The sequence below is a fragment of the Salvelinus alpinus genome, chromosome 24 (assembly GCF_045679555.1).
Source record: "Salvelinus alpinus chromosome 24, SLU_Salpinus.1, whole genome shotgun sequence".
NCBI classification, from domain to species: Eukaryota; Metazoa; Chordata; class Actinopteri; order Salmoniformes; family Salmonidae; genus Salvelinus; species Salvelinus alpinus.
The window spans coordinates 20000878-20014247 of NC_092109.1; the positions used below are offsets into that span (position 1 = coordinate 20000878).

General features: G+C 41.3%; 1 protein-coding gene across 5 annotated transcripts in view; it reads left to right on the forward strand.

Annotated features, from left to right (window-relative positions):
* rgs3a (regulator of G protein signaling 3a) overlaps positions 1 to 13370 on the forward strand; it is a 228559-nt gene that overhangs the window by 101608 nt on the left and 113581 nt on the right. The window lies entirely within an intron of this gene.

Genomic DNA, 13370 nt, shown 5'->3' on the forward strand with positions numbered 1-13370 from the left:
CACCATGCAGGGTTTTACAGTATATGGAACCATTTTTGTTTCAGTGAAAAAAAACCTCTAGGGTTCTGATCAAAGAACCCTACAAAAGGCCTCTAGATAGACATTTTAGGGTTTCCATATATGAACCAAGTGATTGAACCCTTTTTGGTTCTATAAGGAACCTTTTTTTCCAAGAGTGTAGGCTCAGTAACGGTTGATTATGGGTTAGGCTCTCTGACTGTAAAAAGTAAAGAGTTTCTGGCCAACGGTTCTGCTTGGGCTGCATTTCAGATGTCTAGAGGAAACTATATTGGTGACGATACTGTGGGTTTATCATGAAACTTTATTATGCATCATACATTAAATACCAGTTGGTGTCCTGAATTGTCTGTGAAGTGGAAAGCTAACAAACTACAGATGAGATACATATGATATTCTGCTAAGTACCCATACATGCAGAACTATAGATCATTTTGTCCTTTGTGTACTTAATTGTATGTTGGCTACAGAGGACAAGCACTGACGGATAGGCACAACACAATCATCATAAGTAGACTAGGTGACAAATGAAGACTGAGAGTGACCAACGACACAGTGGTAATAATGACTAATGCTGATTTACTGATCTTCTTCCTTATCAGTCTTTATCAATTATCGCCTACTGGATGTAAGGGCCTTCCACACCAAGGACGATAACTGTAACGAGGAATAATACATAACTATAAACATTGGCGAGCATCCACACCAGCGGACTTTTATCATTCTGCACTAGGCTGTCAATCAACGGATAAATGCGTCCTACTGCACGCTGTAGGCCTATCCTACTGCACGCTGTAGGCCTATTACATAGGAGGTAACACAGACCATTTAGTGCTTCAGGGTGTATTCCTTGTCATAATGACAACTGCAAATAATACTTGAATAATAATATAATGAAAAAGAATTAGAAACTCATTGAAATGTAGCAATTCAACAACAAACGCTGTTTAGCCTGCACATCTTCTACATCATGTCATTGCTTGCCTCGTTGCTCAGTGCAAGTGATTTCCATTTTTCTAATGATTGCCAATTTCCCTTTTCGCTGTGCTCATCTCTCTGCCTGTTCTGTGCAACCATTTGCAATGGTCAGTGCAACAATCTTAATAACATCACAGGACAAAGTGATCACACCAATGCACTCTCTCTCCTTAACTTTCCCTGACAGATCATTTGGCCAAGGCCTATTTTATATTCAGCAATTAGCTGAATTGTTTCTTATTGCGAAAAGGCTATTAGGCCTAGTATAAAACAAACTATTCTACAAACCAATGTCCTCAGGAACAGCTGGATGAGAGACGCTATAGTGTAACCGAAGTAAGAAATATTATCTAGATATTAGGCCATTCATTAGCTAAATAGTAGGTCTATAAATATTTACTTGTCGAAGTGAATGAAAAAAAGTGAACATATTATGGAAAAATCAGGCTGCGCTCTGCAGTTCCGGACATGCGCTCCACTATTAATCAGGCCTACATTTTTAAACCAGGAAAGTATTTTACCTAGGCTACAACAACACAGCGCAATCTGGAATGTATTATTTTTATCAAGTGAGCACCAATTTTTGTCTCAAATGTCCTGTTTTGAATGCTTCATGCTAACTGTCCTGTTTTGAATGCTAACTGCATACAGCCTAGGCCTGATTATGCAACCATTTGAATCAGTTATGGGTCTATTCTAGACAGTTTACAAGGTCCAGAAATGCACATTAGCAGGCCAGTCATAGTGTATATTTTTGTCAGGATGTATCGTTGTTAATAGGCTTACCAACATAAAATATGGCCTTCTCATGCACTGTTGTTCGTGGATCATTATTCTCCCATCTCGTCCTATAATTAATGTGGCCACCAATATGCTCACACATGGCCAGCTATTCAGGCAAGCTTACCGTAAGCTCTGCCTCCTCTCCTCTCTGAGCAGCCTCTTGCACATAGAACCAAGAACGCTTCAATAGAACATGTTTTTGATTGGTTGTCGATGTTTTATCGTTGGAGGGACAGGGACATTTTTTTATTTGGAAAGTGGTCCAAATGATAGCTCCCGTTATCATTCTCCACTCTTTTTGTAGTTATCGTTGTAGTGTGAACGCTCCTGTTCACTTGAATTAGAATATATATATTTTTTAAATTATCGTTAGGTGTGGATTTAATTTGATAGCATTAATTCATACTACCCTGGTGCCTTAATTACAAAACATCAATCACTTCCAGACTATTGAGTCAACTGTCTTGTTTAACAAGTGCTGAATGGATGAATGGAGGAGACGTGACAGATAGAGGTAGCAGATAGTCAGAGAGATAAAGTAGGTGAGTTTAATCATTACATTTACATTTACATTTAAGTCATTTAGCAGACGCTCTTATCCAGAGCGACTTACAAATTGGTGCATTCACCTTATGATATCCAGTGGAACAACCACTTTACAATAGTGCATCTAACTCTTTTAAGGGGGGGGGGGTTAGAAGGATTACTTTATCCTATCCTAGGTATTCCTTAAAGAGGTGGGGTTTCAGGTGTCTCCGGAAGGTGATGATTGACTCCGCTGACCTGGCGTCGTGAGGGAGTTTGTTCCACCATTGGGGTGCCAGAGCAGCGAACAGTTTTGACTGGGCTGAGCGGGAACTGTACTTCCTCAGAGGTAGGGAGGCGAGCAGGCCAGAGGTGGATGAACGCAGTGCCCTTGTTTGGGTGTAGGGCCTGATCAGAGCCTGAAGGTACGGAGGTGCCGTTCCCCTCACAGCTCCGTAGGCAAGCACCATGGTCTTGTAGCGGATGCGAGCTTCAACTGGAAGCCAGTGGAGAGAGCGGAGGAGCGGGGTGACGTGAGAGAACTTGGGAAAGTTGAACACCAGACGGGCTGCGGCGTTCTGGATGAGTTGTAGGGGTTTAATGGCACAGGCAGGGAGCCCAGCCAACAGCGAGTTGCAGTAATCCAGACGGGAGATGACAAGTGCCTGGATTAGGACCTGCGCCGCAGGTCCTAATCACATCATAGTGTGAATCGTATTACTAAGCTGTATGACAGTGAGGGAGTATTTACTTTAGCTTTCAGAGGGGATACTGTGCATTGTGTGATCTATTTGCAGAGAAGAAGGTCAAATTGTTCACGGGCCATTTTTAGGTGTGACGTTCATGTGCTCGGGGCTTAGCTGTGACACTAGTTCCATCTGATGATGTCCCAAGCACCCGACCATTGATGAAAGTTGTATTTATTTTGGTAACATGGGCTGCAAGGATGTTTCCAGCTGAGAGTGTTCCTGCCTTTGTGTGTGTGTGTGTGTGTGTGTGTGTGTGTGTGTGTGTGTGTGTGTGTGTGTGTGTGTGTGTGTGTGTGTGTGTGTGTGTGTGTGTGTGTGTGTGTGTGTGTGTGTGTGTGTGTGTGTGTGTGTGTGTGTGTGTACAGAACTTTAAGACATGAAGGTTAGTCAATACGGAAAATGTCAAGAACATTGAACGTTTCTTCAAGTGCAGTCGCAAAATCCATCAAGAGCCACAGTATGATGAAACTGTCTCTAATGAGGACCGCCACAGGAAAGGAAGACCCAGAGTTACCTCTGCTGGAGAGGATAAGTTCATTAGAGTTACCAGCCTCAGAAATAAAAGGCCAAATAAATACCTCACAAGGTTCAAGTAACAGACACATCTTAACATCAACTGTTCAGATGAGACTGCGTGAATCAGGCCTTCATGGTCGAATTGCTGCAAAGAAACCACTACTAAAGGACACCAGTAAGAAGAACAGACTTACTTGGGCCAAGAAACATGAGCAATGGACATTAGACCGGTGAAAATCTGTCCTTTGGTCTGATGAGATTTTGAGATTTTTGGTTCCAACCGCTGTGTCTTTGTGAGACGCAGCGTAGGTGAACGGATGATCTCTGCATGTTTGGGTGTTGGGGTGCTTTGCTGGTGACACTCACTGATTAATTTAGAAAGCAAGGCACATGTAACCAGAATGGCTACCACAGCACTCTGCAGCGATACACCATCCCATCTGGTTTGCGCTTAGGGGACTATCATTTATTTTTCAACAGGACAATGACCCAAAACACACCTCCAGGCTGTGTAAGTGCTGCATCAGATGACCTGGCCTCCACAATCACCTGACCTCAACCCAATTGAGATGGTTTGGGATAAGTTGGACCGCAGAGTGAAGGAAAAGCAGCCAACAAGTGCTGAGCATATGTGGGATCTCCTTCAAGACTGTTGTAGAAGCATTCCAGGTGAAGGTGGTTGAGAGAATGCCAAGAGTGTGCAAAGTTGTCATCAAGTTAAAGGGTGGCTACTTTGAAGAATCTAAAATAAAATACATTTTGATTTGTTTAACACTTTTTTGCTTACTACATGATTCCATATGTGTTATATCATAGTTTTGATGTCTTCACTATTATTCTTTAATGTAGGGAAATAGTAAAAATAAAAACTTTGCGTATGTGTGTCCAAACTTTTGACTGGCGCTGTATGTCTTTCTGCATCTGCTTGAATGTGTCTATCTGCCTGTGTGTCTGTATCTGCTGTGTGTGTGTGTGTGTACACCCTTTTGCAACGACTCCAACGACTCAATGATCTAGAGCCTGTCATTTTCAAATGAGGGGGTCTGAGTGATATCCATCCTGGGGTCTTTGTCAGCAGATCTGCCTTCTTCATGGTGGTCATCCATAACAGGCCTGTTGCAGGGCCCACCTCCCCTGGTCTGATTGCACTGAGAACTGCTTTACTACCCTTTCTGTGACTTTACTTGGGCTGGGACTGATGAACTGTGTGGCTTTATCACACTTTTAATATTCTGGGAGAGATAAATTCGGCAGCTCTGGCAGCGCCCATACATCTGCATGTAATGACTTAAAGACTTCACTCTCAGTGGGATGATTGCATTGAGATCTATGGCCTCGATAGCCTCCGCAGATCTAGGCTCTTAGATCAACTTAACTGCAGCCCTCTTGGGATCCTATGGTTGAAGTGTTTTAGTGCAGACTATGGGGTTTATTTGATCACCTGTCTCACCTCAATTGTTCCTTTTTTCTCAATGCTGAGCAATTGCAGTACAGTGTTTATTACATGGCTTGGGAAGGGGTGAGTTTAAGATAAATTACTTCAGAGTAATATTGCTGAAGGATAAACTATACTTAATTTGTATTTCATAACAAGGACAGGGCTGTTGTATTGATTTGATTATCACTTTTCTATACACTGTTTTAAATCATATCCCACCCTTACATTGTTGCTCTCTTGAGAACAAGAGAGAAAATATTTATTGCCGGATTTCACCCAGCAAACAGGCGACGTCCTAAAGACATTAGGGGACATTCCTATTAGGTCCCTTTAAGGGTTTCTGTGAGACATTATCCTACTGATGTTCTGAGAACGTTTTAGGAACATTAAATAATGACGCTCAGGATCATAGCAGGACGTTCAGTACAGTCCATTAGGGAACGTTACAAAATGGTTCCTATTTGGTTTTGATTGGATATGATCCATGGGACATTCAATGATGGACGTCGCATGATGGTCCCAAGGGAACGTTTTCTGGGGGACCATTGTCTAGCTCTCTGAAAGTTACCTGGACATCACTGAGGAGCATGTCAAGACCTTTTTAGGATGTTCTCAGGACTTACATTTTACGAGTCATTAGGACGTTGTGTGATAGTCCCAAGGGAACGTTCTCTGTGGGACTTTGTCTAGTTCCCTGTAATTTACCAGGAGGTCCCCGAGGACGTTTTTGGACATTGTTGGGATGTTGTGTCATGGTCCTTTTTTTTCTGTTTCTCATTTTGTTCCAGGGACATTCCCAATGATGGTTTGTTCCGGGGACATCCCCAAAGACATTTATAGTATGTTCTCGGACAAAACGGTCCCCTGGACACAATGTCCCAAGAACATTCTAAAAACATCATGGGGGACATTCCTGGAACAAAATGGGAAGTAGACAAAAACCTCCAGAGCACCATGACACAACATCCCAAGAATGGGTCGTTTTTAGGACGTTCTTGGGATGTTGTGACATGGTCCCCTGAAGGGTTTTGCCTAGTTCCCAGTTTGTTTTTAGGACGTTCTTGGCATGTTGTGCATGGTGCTAAAGTACTGTTGTGAGTTTGGGTGGTCCTGTCCAACTTTTCCTTCACTTACTAAAGCAGAATTACAGTGTTTGAGATTGAAACAGCGATGATAGTTTGCTGTAGTTAAGCTCTTTGAGGGAATTGTTCAGAAATGATACATATCTTGAGGTGTTACGCAAGGCCAGTCATACTCTGGAGGCCTTCATAGGCCTGGGGCTCTCATTGTCAAGTCGAGACCTTGGGACTATAAGGTTATATCAGAAATGTTTGTCAAAAATTAGTTAGTCACATATAATTAATTGATCTTTAGATAGTTCTTCATATGTCTGTGAAGTTAGATTTTTGAAAAAGCAAATTTTAAGTGGAAAATTGTAAACTAGAGAGTTCTATCTGCATAAACCCAGTTGAATATGGCACTATACGGTTCTCCCTGATATCCAATCACAAGCCTGAACAAATACAGACCTTATGGCTGAACCCAGATTGACATTTCAGAGCCATAAGGTTCTATCTGCGATTGCACCCCCCTCTCACCTTTCAGGTGAGGACCTTAATGGGGTATGAAAGAAGAATTCACTACAAAACAGTTCTGTGGTCTGGGATGTGAAAACTTTGATGCTCAATATCTCAGAACTATGCTTTGCGCAGTCAGAACCTTACAATCCCAAGGACACGAAGTATGGGTAGCTGCAGCCCAATATGGCGACCAGAGTATGGGTGAGTCGGTGTGTCAAAAGGAGTGGGTGTAAGGCAAGTGAATCAGCTAATTGGGCAGATTTGTTGCCACTCAAGACCGTTTTGCGTAGCTGATTGGGCTGCACAATGAGTCGATAAGCCGGCGATCAGTACACAGGTGTTTTATTGACGTCACCGGCGGGAGCTAAATTGGCCATTTTTCCCCCTCCCATGATTTTATTTAAAGTTAGTTAACAGCCATACAAGAAATAACCAATATTGATAACCATCTAGATGTCACCTTGATACATACATTTACATTTGAGTAATTTAGCAGATGGTCTTATCCAGAGCAATTAAGGTTAAGTGCCTTGCTCAAGGGCATATTGACAGATTTACCTAGTCTGCTCAGGGATTCGAACCAGCGGCCATTCAGTTACTGGCCCAACGCTCTTAACTGCTAGTCTACCTGCCGCCCTACGTACATACAGGTTACTATCAATGGGTAGAGCATAAACAGCAACAACATCGGGACAGTGCCCTTCGCTCCCGCTTGCCAAGCACTACTATCTAGCAACAGCATGGAAATAGCTACCTAGTAGCCAATATCAGGGTGACAGTCACAGTAAGCACGCACTATGATGCATGAAGTAACTGTACACCCATCATCTGTACTTTTAACCCTCCCCCACAAAAGAAATCTGTTTTATAAGTGATAATCTACAATTAAATATGACTAACACTCATCCTCTGGCTTCAAAAGAGAAGTCCAAACTCTCACGGTAGTTGCGTGGTAGAATAAAAAAAAAACACAGCTCAATCAAAAGCTTCTAACTAACCTATAGCATAGCTCTTTTGACACACCCACTCCTTTCCACATGCTTACTACTTTTCTTTCGACACACCCATTTGCCCATACTCCGGTCACCATATTGGGTTACAGCCTCCCCCTTCTCCTCTTTGTGCTAGACAGCTCTCTAAATCAAAGGAGCAATGAGAATGAATCAATATCTCTGTTTGTTTGTTTCCAAAAATAAACAACTTTTGGTTTAGTCTGAAATGTTTTTTTTTTTTAAATTTGAGTCACTTGATCATGTGTTGGAATCTAATGTACTGTATGCTTTCCCAAAGCTGATAAGGGCTCGATTTTGAATGGGAAAAGCACCCAGACTAGTTTCACCTTGATTCTATAAGAGTGGCTACCTTAGAGACCAACTACTGCAGACGCTTGAGATCAAGGTCAGCTATTTCTAGCCTCCTCATCAGATGTAATCTTAATGAACAGTGTATATGTGTGAGTGTGTGTATGAGAGAGAGAGAGAAAGATGAAATAGGAAATATTGAGTACCAGTCAGGACATATAGTATACCTGTGTGCCATTTATATTCCACCTCAAAACTCCCCCTACCATACAGTATAGAAGAAGGATTTCAGAATATCCAGTTATATGTATTACATTTTCAATCTCTGGGCTCTGTGCTTTTATGTGGTGATCTCAACGTCAGGACTGCCGTTGAGGTGGACTATATAGACACAGAGGGAAACACTGAATCTACAGTTTATATTGTTAATGGTAGGACAAGAGGTGACTCTCTTGGCATTTTCGCATATCAAATACAATTTTATTTGTCACATGCTCCGAATAAAACTGGTGGAGACTTTGCCGTGAAATGCTTGCTCACAAGTTTTTCCCAACAATGCAGAGTTTAAAAACAATAATACAAATAAATAGTAAGACAAGAGGAATAAAATACACAAGAATGGAGCTACTGTATACACAGATCAATGCGTAGAGGTACGAGATATTTAAGGTAGAATGAAGGCAAGGTACTGTAAAGTGACTAGGCATCAGGATAGATAATAAAATAAAGAACAGAGTAGCAGCAGAAAATGATTTGTGTGTGTGTGTGTGTGTGTGTGTGTGTGTGTGTGTGTGTGTGTGTGTGTGTGTGTGTGTGTGTGTGTGTGTGTGTGTGTGTGTGTGTGTGTGTGTGTGTGTGTGTGTGTGTGTGTGTGTGTGTGTGTGTGTATAGTTCCTTCAGAAAGTATTCACACCCTTTGACTTTTTCCACATTTTGTTGTGTTAGAGCCTGAATTTACAATAGATTAAATGTAGATTTGTTTGTCACTGGCCTACACACAATACCCCATAATGTCAAAGTGGAATTATGTTTATTTTTTTATTTTCTACAAATGAATTAAAAATGAAAAACTGCAGTGTCTTTGAGTCAAAAAGTATTCAACCCCTTTGTTAGCACACATAAGTTCAGGAGTACACATTTGCTTAAGAAGTTGCATGGATTGACTCTGTGTGCAATAATAGTGTTTAACATGATTTTTGAATGACTACCTCATTTCTGTACCCCACACATAATTACATACAATTATTTGTAAGGTCCCTCAGTCGAGAAGTGGTTTCCAATGCCTCACAATGCCTCACAGACATTGAATATCCTGTTGAGCATGGTGAAGTTATAAATTACACTTTGGATGGTGTATCAATACACCCAGTCACTACAAATATACAAGCATCCTTCCTAACTCAGTTGCCGGAGAGGAAGGAAACCACTGAGGGATTTCACCATGAGGCCAATAGTGACTTTAAAACAGTTCCATAATTTAATGGCTGTGATAGAGAAAACTGAGGACGGATCAACAACATTGTAGTTACTCCTAACCTAATTGACAGAGGGAAAAGAAAGAAACCTGTACAGAATATAAAATATTCCAAAACATGCACTAAAGTAATGCTGCACATAAATTGCACAGCAATTAACTTTTTGTCCTGAATACAAAGTGTTATGTTTGGGGCAAATCCAGTACAACACATTACTGAGTACAACTCTTCATATTTTCAAGCATAGTGGTAGCTGCATCATGTTATGGGTATGCTTGTAATCATTAAGGACTGGGGAGTTTTTTAGAATAAAAATAAACAAAATAGAGCTACGCACAGGCCAAATCCTAGAGTAAACCTGGTCTACTTTCCACCAGATACTGGGAGACGAATTCACCTTTCAGCAGGACAATAACCTAAAACACAAGGCCAAATACACACTAGAGTTGCTTACCAAGAAGACAGTGAATGTTCGTGAGTGGCCGACATAGAGTTTTGACTTAAATCTACTTGAAAATCTATGGCAAAACCTGAAAATGATTGTCTAGCTATGATCAACAACCAATTTGACAGCTTTTTAATTCAGGCTGTAACACTACAAAATGTGTGGATAAGTCAAGGGGTATGAATACTTTCTGAAGGTACTGTGTGCGTGTGTGTGTGTGTTATGGGTGTGTGTGCGTTGTCGTGGAAATTTCCTGTATTACTCAATAAAGAGAGAGAGCCAACCACACACAAGTCAGAGTTAAATTATATATTCCATTTTTAATATATATACAAGCTTCACCAAAGCCCTTTAATGACTCTCAGATCAATTCAGTGTCTATAAATGAATTCTCTGAGAGTGCTTACAAAACCATTCTTAGTTTCATTTATAGCCAAGATACACCCCTCTCAACTTACAAAGAATCCTTTACCCGAAAGAGGAGTATCCTATCGCTAGACAGCATCAGCTATAAATCATCGTTCAGTTTGATCTCCCAAGACAAGGTTTAAATCTCATGCTTGATGAGATTTACTGTCTACCAAAACATTACCTCATCCAATGGCTAGATCAATTGTCATTTCTAGATACTCCCAAACCTGGACAAACTCAAAATCAGACAGTGAGCCCCTTAGGTCAAATACTGGGTCAAGATAAGGGCAACCTCAGAGGGGACATACAATGGTTCCAAACACGGCCAAACTCCTTCCCCCTATGAGAAAAGTAGGGAGTGACTGACGTACAGACATTGTATGAGATAACTAACTGGTTCCCCAATGAATAACTCCATCCCGTCACATGGTTTAACATATACATTGACATATGAAGACAAGCCTGACCTCTCCCCTCTCTGGCCCCATTCTAATGACAAGTATCTCACAAGCATATGATGAAAATAACATCTTATCTATGTTACTTAGCTAAATCTGATTCTGCCACGACAGCGTATGTAGTGTGTGGGTTTTGTGTGGGAGTGTATACTGTATATGGAACAGCTCTGTGCTAGGAGACAGTGTGGTGGATTACTCTATAACCTTCATTCCATTTGAACGTGTTAATGCCTTTACATTCATGCCACAACTAGCCCTGTCAGACCACTGCCACATCACCCTTTATCTTAAAGGAAATATGGAGTCAACTACAATCTCAAACCAGGAACCATACTGTACCTATTCAATCTCCCAATTACAAATGGAAAAATACCAGTAACACAAGTTGAGGACACAGATGCACACACACACCCCTCTGCATGCTGCTCCTAATCTGAAGCTTTAAAACACATTTTTTCCCGATTAGGAGTATCATCAATTTACGTATACAAGTATGGCCATGTCGGCACACCCCTACTCTTTAAACAGCATTAAATTGATAACACGCATTTTGCTTAAGGAAAGAAAACATTAATTTGGCAACATATGAATTATATTCTACAAACTGCTAACATAATCATATACAAACAAAGTGCCCAAAGAGAAATGGTTTGGCAGTGAATGTATTGCTGCCAGGAAAACTGTCAAACCAAAAACAAACCCCACAGACCAGGTTGGATGTATAAAATATCACCTGGCCCTAAAACAATATAAAAAGTTACTACAAGATGAAAACAAAAAGCTGTCTATATGTCTAATGAGCTTGAAAAAATGTAAGAGGCAATAAACCTAAACATGTTTTGGGAACTTTGGTGCAAGTTTCATACCTCACATAATAAGAAGAACATCCCATTTGAAATGGCAACATTTTCAAAAACTACTTTGGAAAAACTGTATGAAAATACAGAATGCCAGAAATTAACCGAGACTCAGACAAAATTAGTTGATAAATTACAACATTTAAAGACCAATGAAACCCATTAGATATACCCATCACAATAACAGAGCTGAAAGAGAAAATCAAAGCCCTCAGTACAGTAAAGCCCTTGGGCCAGACAGTATCTGCACTGAGATGTTGAAGAGACAGCAGCCCTAAGCTGCAGGATGCCATATTCAACACTCTTCAACCTAGTGTTGAATGTAGAATATTTTCCAGTAATACGGACTAAAGACACGTAAACGGGCATCGAAGCTCTGAGGAGCGTGACACCTGATGACACATGGATGGAGATAACGTGAGTGTTTCTTAAAGCTGACCTCTGATTGGTTGATGAGCAGCCGTTTTTAGTTGTGATGGGATATTTTTGCCCTCAGAATAGCCTCAATTTGTCGGGCCATGGACTCTACAAGGAGTTGAAACCATTCCACAGGGATGTTGGCCCATGTTGACTCCAATGCTTCCCACAGTTGTGTCAAGTTGGCTGGATGTCCTTTGGGTGGTGGACCCTTCTTGATACACACTGGAAACTTGAAAACCCCAGCAGTGTTGCAGTTCTTGACACACTCTAACTGGTGCACCTGGCACCTACTACCATACTTTGTTGAAAGGCACTTAAATAATTTGTCTTGCCCATTCACCCTCTGAATGGCACACATACACAATCCATGTCTCAATTGTCTCAAGGCTTAATAATCCTTATTTAACCTGTCTCCTCCCCTTCATCTACACTGGTTGAAATGGATTTAACAGGTTGACATCAATAAGGGATCATAGCTTTCACCTGGATTCACCTGGTCAGTCTATGTAATGAAAAGAGGAGGTGTTCTTAATGTTTTGAACACTCAGTGTCTATAGAATCTACTTTGACCGGTGGACACAAAAAGGATTCCAAAAGGGTTCTGCAGCTGTCGCCATAGGAGCACCATTTCTGGTTCCAGGTAGAACCTTTTTTGGTTCCAGGTAGAACTGTGTTGGGTTCCATGTAGAACCCTATGTGGAAAAGGTTCTACATGGAAGCCAAAAGGGTTCTACTGGAACCAAAAGGGGTTCTTCAAATGGTTCTCCTATGGGGACAGCCCGAAGAACCCTTTTTGGTTCTAGATAGGGGTGGCAGGTAGCCTGGCGGGTAGGAGTGTTGGGCAAGTAACCAAAAGTTTGCTGGATCGAATCAGCTAACAAGGCAAAAATCTGTTGTTCTGCCACTGAGCAAGGCAGTTAACCCACTGTTCCCCGTGCACTGTGGATGTCAATTAAGGCAGCCCCCCAGATCGCTCTGATTCAGAGGGGTTGGGAAGACACATTTCAGTTGAATGCATTCAGTTTTACAACTGACAAGGTATCCCCCTTTCTTTTTTTTATATAGCACCTTTTTTTCTAAAAGTGTAGTGATTAGTCTCTTCTTTCTCGCCTGCCAAGTATGTCTCATTGGCAGTCAAGTGAGGGGCGTTGCCTTTACAAACTAAGGTTTTATGTTCATTTACAGACTTCAAGCTTACTGGGAAATCCTAGGAAGTCGTGCCAAGGGAGAAGCAGAACTGATCTTCAATGTACTCTGGCGCACAGAACAAATATACTTACAATTATCATGGGCGAGTCAGAATAGCGCTAATCATTAGTGTGCATTGGGCACACTAGGATAGGAATAATGGGAACACGTCCACCTTCAGCAATTTATCACAATTCAACCCCTTATTGCAAAGCCATTAACCCTTTT